Source organism: Equus asinus, chromosome 6 (genome assembly GCF_041296235.1).
Source record: "Equus asinus isolate D_3611 breed Donkey chromosome 6, EquAss-T2T_v2, whole genome shotgun sequence".
Lineage (NCBI taxonomy): Eukaryota > Metazoa > Chordata > Mammalia > Perissodactyla > Equidae > Equus > Equus asinus.
In genome coordinates, this window is record NC_091795.1 from 37,589,694 (window position 1) to 37,598,692 (window position 8,999).

General features: G+C 36.6%; 1 non-coding gene across 1 annotated transcript; it reads left to right on the forward strand.

Annotated features, from left to right (window-relative positions):
- The first annotated feature begins 5,500 nt into the window (after positions 1-5,500).
- LOC123286787 (U2 spliceosomal RNA) lies at positions 5,501-5,691 on the forward strand. The gene has a single exon (XR_006529590.1). It is a non-coding gene; the product is annotated as a U2 spliceosomal RNA (small nuclear RNA).
- The last annotated feature ends 3,308 nt before the right edge of the window (positions 5,692-8,999 follow it).

Consider the following 8,999-nt stretch of genomic DNA (forward strand, 5'->3'; position numbering starts at 1 on the left):
ATATGCAAAGTTATTATTTAAATCTACTTGGCTCTGTGCAATACTTCCTCCCTATCAGTGAAAAAAAAAACACGTCACCTGACAAACCTCTCCCCCATGCCAGCATTTACCACAATAATTTTTACTAAGTAGGTGTGCCATATTGTGCTGTGGATGAATGCTTTTAGATGACTCAGTGAGTAAATCTGCTTGACAGTGCCTTTTGTCCCATATCTTTGCAGAGGTGTCATGACTCAAAATGTTCATCTCTCTATGATTTTCTGTAAGGCACAGCCTAATGGGACTAGGCTGTTCTCTAGTAAAGGCTGCCAAACTGGGAGTTCCTGCTCTGTGTGACTTATTTTCTCAAGGCATTCTGGGAACTTCCAATCAGCTACCTAACACTGTGGAAAAGACTCAAGGAGACCTAGAAAAGATGCTGACTTGAGCACAGATTTTTACCCTGTCACACACAGTCTTTTCCACTCCACAGCTGAAATTTATGGAAAGGTATATGCATGTGTGTGTGTACCTAGATATGTATACGTGTGTACATATAGATATATACAGTCTTTGTTGATAGGATGGGCTTCTTTAGCAATGAAAACTCAGAAAGGGTGCTAATTGAAGGGCACAAAATGGGATAGTTTTGATGAGTTCTTGTGCAGTGATATTGAGGAAATATGAAGGTTGACTTACAAATCTCTAACCAAAGAAGCTGTACACAGTTGTAGACAATAATTAGAGGAAATCCTGGCAGAATACCACTCAGACACTATAATTTGGAGTACTGCCCAAGGGAACACAGAGAGAGTACCCAACTTATCATCAACTTGGCTAAGATTAAATATTATTCAGAAAAAAATGACCTGGAATGCCAAAAGACATGCAAAAGGATACCAATAAACAAAAATGGCTCCAGTGGGGTGATTGTCCCTGATGTGGTTTTTAATTGAAGTCAAAGGTCAAACTGCTGCTTCAAAAATTGGAGAGACAGACAGTCAAATACAGAAAATTATAATTAATAAGAGTAGACACCTCTATGGGAACCAGCACTAGGGTAAAGATAAAACCCAATCTGTACTTGGCAAATTGCTAGAATTTAAATGTGGGCAATTTTGAGAGGTTAAAATTCCACGGGTGGTGCCCAGTCTTAGGGAGGCCCCCACACTTGATTTTATTTTACTATTTTATTTCATTGAAGTATATTTGGCATACAATATTATATTAGTTTCAGGCCTACAATATAGTGATTCAATATTTTTATACATTCCCAAATGATCACCATGATATGTCTAGTTATCAGACAGAGTTATTAGAATATTATTGGCTATATTCCCTATGTTGTACCTACATCCCCATGACATTTATCTTATGATTGGAAGTCTGCACCTCTTAACCCCCTTCACTTATTTCTCTCACTCCCCCCCACCCAACACTTTTATGAGTTTTACCTCCAGGAGTCCTACCAGGTTCTCACAGTGAAGACTGGAGAAAATCCCTTCCTGCTTCTGGCATGGGAAGGGGAGAAGTTGCCAATCTGAAATACTCCTAGAGAATTCTATTCTTCTTAATCAGGCCTACCCTCAGAAGAAACTATTTCACCAGAGCCTAGATGGCTGGGATTTTACCCAAGTCTCACCAACCTGGAGGAAGGGGAATCCCCACCTGCTGCCTGCTCCAGCCTTGTACATGGGGAAAGAAAAATACCCATCTCCAGTCCCCACTGGCCTTCTATGTGGGGGGGACGGGTATACCCAACTCCAGCCCCTACAGCTCTCCCTGCCACAACTAAAGAGGGGAGAGGGGAATTGATAAGCACGTGCGAAGGTCACAGCCCACAGGCACAGGCTCACTAAAAGACTGAAATTAATTACAGGACTACATAATGCTTTTATTCCTCCTTCCCACCACATCAATAGAGTTCCTTTATAATAACAGGAGAATACCATGGTAAGAACTGTATATCTAAGACTTTACTTAAAACAAGTTTCCAGGAAACCCCAAGGACAATACAGGAGACAAAAACAGGGATACCAGAGGAAATTTTAGCCTCTGATACCTAAAGCCACAGAAAAGCTAAATAGAGCCAAGCCCTAGCCAGATAAATATAAAACTCACACCAAAAGCCAATTTATCTCAGATCCTTTTACCCAGTACACCATGTCCAGCTTTCACCTAAAAATTACAAGGCATACTGAAAGACAAAAATCTCAGTTTGAAGAGACAAAGTGAGCATCAAAACCTGACACAGACAAGGAAGAACTGTTGGAATAATCAGACCAGGAATTTAAAGCAACTATGATTAATATACTAAGGAATGTAATGGAAAAAGCAGACAACATGCAGGAACAAATGGATAATGAAAGCAGACAGACGGAAACTCTAAGAAAGAATCAAAAGGAAATGCTAGAAATCAAAAACATTGTAACAGAAACAAAAAATGCCTTTGGGCACATTAATAGCCTGGGTACAAATGAAAAGAATCAGTGAGCTTGAGGATCAGTCAATAGAAACTTCAAAAGCTAAAACACAAAGAGAAAAAAAACACTAAAAATCAAAACAAAACAAAACATAATATCCAAGACCTATGGGAGAACTATGAAACATATAACATACACATAATGGGAATACCACAAGGAGAAGAAAGAGAGAAAGGAGCAGAAGGAATATTTGAAGCAATGACTGAGAATTTCCCAAAACTAGTGGTAGGCACCAAACTACAGATCTGGGAAGCTCAGAGAACACAAGCAGGAGAGATGCCAAAAATCTGCACTTGGACCGATTGTGTCCAAACTGCAGAAAATTAAAAGAAAAAAGAAAATGTTGAAAGAAACTAGAAAAAAAGACAAAAACAAAACACATTACCTATAGAGGAGCATAGAGAGAATTACATTGGACTTCTCTTCAGACACTAAGGAAAAAGAGAGTGGATTGAAATATTTTAGTGTTGAGAGAAAAAACTAAACAAATTAAAATTCTGTATCCAGAGAAATTATCCTTAAAAAATGAAGGAAAAATAAAAAATTCCTCAGAAAAACAAAAGTTGAGGGAACTTGTCACCAGTAGACCTGCTTTGAAAGAAATATTAAAATAAATTCTTTAGAAAGAAATAAAATGATGCAAGTCAGAAACTTGGATCTACATAAAGAAAGGGAGAGCATTAGAAAAGAAATAAAGGTCAAATAAAATATGTATATTTTTTATTCTGAATTGATCTATCTACCACCTCTCTAGTTTAGTATACATAAAGAGAGTTCTACTATCATCAGGAGAAATGAAGGAGAGTGCACTCTACGCTTTTGTGGCATAAAGCAAGCCATAATAGATCTCCCTTAAATGAAGAATAAAGTGTCTGGGAACCTAAAAACAAAAACAAAACCTGAACCTACAAAATATTTTGCCAACCAAAAGAAAGAGATGAATATATCACCTGAGAGGGAGAAAAAGAACATATTTTTTACTCACAATAAAATCAATGGGAGGGGCTGGCCCAGTGGCATGGCGATTAAGTTCGCATGTTCCACTTCGGCGGCCCAGGGTTCACCGGTTCGGATCCCGGGTGCGGACCTAAGCACCTCTTATCATGCCATGCTGTGGCAGGCGTCCCATATGTAAGATAGAGAAAGATGGGCACAGATGTTAGCTCAGGGCCAATCCTCCTCAAAAAGCAAAAGAAAATTCAATGAAACATGTAGCCTATGAAATAATAAATAAAATGGAAGATAAAACATGGAAAGAATATGCTGAGAAGAAAGCAAAGAGAGAAGAGAAAGATATAAAATAACTTTGTGGTGTAAAGGAGGATTTTAGGTGAACTCCAGCTAAGTTAACAAAATCAAACATTATGTTAGCAGTGGCAAATGGAAATTAAGAAAAGAACAGCATCAGGGACAGTGAGGACAAATTATAGACTCTCCATGAGAAGATAGAGGAAAAGGAGAAAGGGAGAGAAAGGTCATCAAACTACAACAGACGAGGGACAGACAACGGACACGAAATATCTGATGATGGAGATTCTTAAGAAGAGACAAGGGCAACAGAAACAGAAGCAAACAACTATTCGTATGCTTAAATAAGTGCTACCATCAATCAATAGATAAATAAAAATAAATGTTACGTTAATGGAAAAGTGATGGTTTAAAAACACAGGCACTAAATTCTTAAACACAGCATAGACTAAATCACTGCTAACTATCGTTATAAAAGAATGCCAAAGTAATTCTGTCATAACAATATATTTTGTGTGTGAAATTAACAATAAATTAGGCCAAAGATCCTACATTATTAAAAAAGAAAAGCCTATAGGTGGAGAGATCATGGTCATGGGATGAGGAAATTTTGTTGAGTCATTTATCAGAGGAGTGATTTGCTAAATGATATTTCATCTTTAATTCTAAAATTAGATAAGTATAAGGCCCACAATTTTCAAACTCTTAAAATGAATTTCTGTTAGAATGGAAAGATAAATATATACCAGGAGTATAAATGCTCCCTCAGCGGACCGGGTGCTGCTGTAAAATAATAGGATTTAGTGGAAACTTCACTAACTGGAGAGAGGATGTTCTATCTAACGGGATTAAATCCAATTTCTAAAAACATCAGTGGCCAAAGAAAACACATCTGTAACCAGATCACTCCCGGGGCCTCTCTAATCAAGTACTCAAGACAGTAACAAAACAAAATCTGAATAGCAAACGACAGAAAACGAAGGCAAAAGGAAGTATACGCATTTTTTTTAAAAAAGTGTGTGTGCATAGAAAGAAACTCGTAAAAGTAAATACAAATACTTTTATTTACATTATTAAAACTCTAAGAAAGACACAAATTCATTTAGGAAGCAATAATGAGAGTTCAGTTCTCTCACAGCTGAATATCTAGCACAGTACATTGAGCCAACATAATAATGACTGAACAAAGTCATGAGAGGTCCTCAGAGCCTGTTTGACTTGACTTTGAGAATAGAAGTCACTTACTTTGCTGCCATTGGATGAGCTCTCCTTTTCATTTTGTCTTCATAGCTCTCCCTAATTTTTATCTTTTTCAAGAGACTTTCCCTTGATATATTACCTCCCTCTGATCTCTTACATTTCTAAGACTTTTGCTTACCAGCATCCCTTCCACCTAATTTAGTGCTTAGCTTCCACTACCTGTTAATTTTTCAAGATTTGTTTTTCATCTCTGTTCAGATTTTGAATTTACTGAGGACAAGGGCCATGCCTTACACTTTCTCCTGATCATCAACAATTTTGAGCATTAATTTTGAAATGAGCCCCAAATAAACAATCAGTTGATTGATTAGTGTGCTTGCATGTGACAAAGTTTCCATTTGGATTTAAAGGGAAAAATAAGCAAATGAAGACACACTTTTCTGCATTCTCTGCTCTAAGAACACTTTGAAAGGCAATGATTGAACCTTCACTGGCTCTGGGACACAGTTACTTGTGACTTCTTGATATGATCATGTTTCTGTGTCCCATAAAATATAATGCAGCGTGAAAATCCAAAATAGCCTTGGTTTATGGCTTCTCGGCCTTTTGGCTAAGATCAAGTGTAGTATCTGTTCTTATCATCTTAATATCTGATTGGTCCTCTATCCAAGGACAATATATTAAATGGATTTTTGGAGCTGGGAGATGGAATAAGAGACTGCTCCGTCCACTCCATGCATAGAGCTGGTATTGCAGTACCTCCAGGAATGGTGCACCTCCACTGGGGGAATAAAAAAAAAATAGCCTTGGTTTGATGCACAAGAGTCAAATTTGAGATGAATTTTGCAGCTCTCCAGTAAATCTAATATATATGTTTAGTGTGCAAGTAACCTTGGAAACCAGATTAAAGATCATGTGTTAATAAAATCAAATTAACTTATTTGTATCTTATCAGATGTTTCATAAGCTATCCAACAGTTATTTTAATTTAATATAACTATTAGGCATTGCTGTTTCATGGAAATACTATAAACTGGCAAGTTTCTCCCACATCTTACCAAGTACATCTTGATAAATAGAGAAAGACTGGGAAGTTGGCTAATAAAATCCCCATACTTTAAAATGAGTAGCTGACAAGAGAGCCAAGTAGCGATGGCAATAACTATGTGAAATATTTTTTCTGGCTCTGCTTTAGATGGTGTAGTTCACTATTAAAGTAAAATTCTCTTTCTGGAGACTAGCTCGAAAAAAAAAGAAACCTGTGCTAAAGGGAATATTTAGTATTAGGACAAATGGTTTGCCTTTTGCTGGCAATTTATACCTACAGGCCTAAAAGAAAGAAAACAGTTCAAACGATGCTGTCTTAAAAGGTAGACTATTGTCTTCAGTGGTATTTCAAGCTCTCCTGAGGCTACTGGAGATCTTCCAGGATCCAAGGTCAACTTGATGGCTTAGAGGGAAGTGATCTGAGGGTAATAATGGATGATCAAATTCAGGAGATTTCTTTGCATGTAAAGTTTAATTTTCACATATATTTTGGATCTAGTGCTAATTTTCATGAGCTGCAGAGATGAAACGTAAGGTAATACAAATGTATGGTAATATACAAACTACTAGGATACTATAGAGAGGTAATTTCTAAACTTTACTTAGAGTTATAAGGTTCTTAATTATATGAGGATGAGGCACAAGAGATTTTTTTGTTGAAATGAATATGTATTTTTATATATGAATCAAATATACTAAAACTATATTGTTTGTTTTATAACATAAACTATATAAACTAAATAAACCAACAAAAATAAACTAAAAGTTAATTTTATTAACATGTTGGGTTTTTCCCCCACTGACTTTTATAATATCTAGGCAGTTTCAAAGAACAGAGTTGAAGAGTTTCGGTTGTAATGAGTTAATGTTGGAACAGATGATCTGTAAGCTGTCTGTTCTTTCACAATGGCGAACTATGTTTGCCACTAATAAATTAATCTATTTAGAACTTACGTTTCAGCATTTTCCTGTCTTCAAGTTTATTGTGATTTAGAACACAGAAGGCTAAGAGTGAAAATTGGGGGAATGTTGTTAATGGTCGGAATCAGCCGATGATAAGAAGATAACGGGTTCAGTTTGGGATACTGGAAGTAGATATTGAATGGTCTCCAAGTTTGATTATCCAGAAGTTAATGAGAGAGCCCATAAATCTGGGTGCAGAAGAAAGCTGAGAATAAGAGGCAGGGGAAGATCATAACCTGGGGAATCAGCCAAGTTGGACACAGATGAGAAATTAAAAAATTGAGGCTAATCTTATTGATGTGGCTGGATAGCGCTGCTCACAGCAAGCAGATTGATATATCCATAACTTATCTTTTAACAAACATTTATCTCGCTTATTCTTGTATCTCAAAAACATAAATCAGGAAGAGGAGACCTGAAACTTGTGGACCCACAGTTGCTGTGCAATGATGTTTGCTTAATGAGCATGGGCATGAAGATTTTCCTGGGTGCACAGTATCCAAAGTTGAACTATAAAGCAAGGGAGCTCTTGGGAGCAATGAATGAACCTGACATTCAGGCTAGGAAACCTAAATCCCCATCTGGATACAGAGCTTGTTTTTAAGCTCTCCTGCCTGTTTTTATGCCAGCCACGTGAGAAAAGATTCACTTGGAAACTGAGATGGTACTAAGCTGGAATGAAAAACAATGGACCAAGCTGTGTAAAAGCGGATCAAGGACTGACAATAGTTCTGCCTCTGCTATCACCCTCAATAAATGACACAGGTCATAGACGTTTATTATTTTTTAAGTATATTTTAGCCAAACGGCCTTATTTGTCAAGGTTGATATGACATAACCGAGGACAGCCTGAGTAATAAGAAGTCAACAAAAGGATGGAGTTCCTGAAATAGAAGTTGGGAGTAAAAATATAGTAGGCATTGTTGTTAATGTGGCCCTGTTTAAAATGCTGAGCAGTTGGGGAAAATGTAAGCAAAACTCACACAAACAGAATCCAGAAACCTCACAAAAAGAGCAAGAAATACCTTACTAGCCGCGGAAGTAGAAGAAATTGACCAGAGAAGACAAAAATGGAGGTAATATTTGAAGTGCTGAAGAGCTCAGAAATGGAAGAGAATTTTAAGCAGAGAAATAGGAAGTGAAAAGGGAAAGGTGTAGAGACTTAAGAGAGGGGGGCTCATTCCATTTGGAAATGAGGAAATTCAATGTGGGTTGGAGTTTGCAAGCATGAGGATGATGTTCATGGATGGAAAATGTAACGGGAAAGATTAGAAATAGGACAGATTATGGAGAACTTTGTGTGTTGTGCTAAGTCACAAAGAATAATTTCATAGATAAAAGCTGTGTATAGGATTGTTTTAGGAGATAAATCATGCGATTAGATTTGCATTAGTAACAAGGTGGGGCTAAAGATGAAGCCCAATTAGGGAGTGATTATAAAAGTTTAGACGGGAAATGATGAGGATTTGAGCTAAGGTACAGATAAGGAGGATTAATCTTACTGACTCAGTGAATAAACATAAAATAAATGATGAGGACTCAAATGATGGTAATTATTATGGAAACGTAGAAGAAGAAATACAATTGACCGGACAAGGTGGCTGGAGAAGGGCGAAGTTGAAGGAGATGTCTAGCTTTCCTCCATTTTTATGGCTTGAGTAAATGTTGATGTAAAAAAAACAGGAGTTCTGGAGTACAAAAGGAGAAACAAGGTTGAATTTGGTTTTGTTCATATATGAGTTTAGACGTAAAAAGACATATTTTATTTGGAAACATATTTGAGGTTAAATAATACATTGTTGATGATGCTGTAAACTACCTTATCCTAGGATAACCTAAAACTTGTAAGGAGACGTTTGTGAAATCTTCTATTTTCTTTTTTAGCATCTAATTGGAAATTGTATTATATATTCTTTATATCAGTGCTTATCTAGGTTTTACTTTTTTGAGTGTTAAAAAAAAAAAGAGCCAGGCACAAAGAAAGTTTTGTTAGTAAGGTTTTGTATTAGATCAGGAGTGAGAGAGAAACAGAAGATATATTTTATATTTCTTCGGATCTTTGATATTACCAGGGATAAT